The sequence below is a fragment of the Gavialis gangeticus genome, unplaced genomic scaffold (assembly GCF_001723915.1).
Source record: "Gavialis gangeticus isolate Ggan-Ray unplaced genomic scaffold, GavGan_comp1, whole genome shotgun sequence".
In the NCBI taxonomy this organism is placed as follows: domain Eukaryota; kingdom Metazoa; phylum Chordata; order Crocodylia; family Gavialidae; genus Gavialis; species Gavialis gangeticus.
The window spans coordinates 166,523,982-166,525,182 of record NW_017728992.1 but is presented as its reverse complement, the minus strand read 5'-3'; positions in this window follow the sequence as shown (position 1 = coordinate 166,525,182).

Here is a 1,201-nt window from a genome sequence, read left to right as displayed (position 1 = left end):
CCTTCTGCTTGTGGTTCATATTCTAACGGTTTGGGGCATGACACTATACACAGGGTCTCCCTCTCTTTCCATGTTTTAAACATATTCATATGATATATCTAACAATTCTTCTGTCCTGGTTGCCAGATCTCATAATCTACAGGTCCCACTTTTCTGACAGCCTTATATGAGCTTTACCAGCATGCCATTGATTTTGATGCTTTGTCAGGACCAATACTCGGTTGCCCACTTGAAACCTCTGCTTGTGCACCTGATGAATGACTATAATTAGGGACTTACTGAAATCGCAGCAAAAGTGTGCTGCATGGCAGGTCCCTTAATCTTGCAGTTTCACCCACATGTCCCTTTGCTGCTGATTAGTGGAGAAGCCCCACTGCTTGCTGCTTGCTTCTGATCAACAGGGAAGCAAAAACCATGATTTTAAATATGGTGTGGTTTTTGCATCCGACCACTGATTGGCAGAGGGGCCCCACCAGCCCCACTGCTTACTGCTGACCATCCAGGAGGCAAAAACTGTGCCATATTTAAAACCACAGTTTTCACCTCCCCTTGATCAGCAGCAAGCAGTAAATGCGAGTGGTGGGGTCCCTCTGCCAATCTGCTATTTCAGTAGGTCCCTAATTATAATACATGTATTGATGGTTTTATGCACTTTGTAGGTTTTCTTTAGCGATTGCTCAGACTACTTTGAGTTGTTTCCTTATCTGTAATACATGCTGGATGGGGTTTCTGGCAGACCCCCTCCTGTGCTTTTCAACCTTCCCAAACTAGATCCAATATTCTTCATGGTTGATGTCCATACAGAAATTCGAAGGGAGAAAACCCTGTTCACTCTTGCAATGATTCCCGATACACAAACATTAATGGGACTAATGTCTCGTCCTGATATTTAGGTTCTTTACCCCTGGTCTTCTTAAGCATCCCCTTCAGGCTCCTACTGAATTTTTCAACTAACCTGTTGGTCTGGGGATGTTACATTGATTTCCATAGCCTTTTTATCCTTAGAGTCCCTCAGACTTCCCAGAATACCCGTGGCATTAAATTGCTCCCCTGGTCAGTTATCTCTTTGGGGAGGCCCACTTGGATGAATATTTTACATAATTCATTGGCCACCTTTTCTGTGCTAATAGTCCTAAGGGGCATAGCTTCTAGGTAGCAGGTAGTGTAGTCTACTAACACCAGAACATATTGATACCCTGCT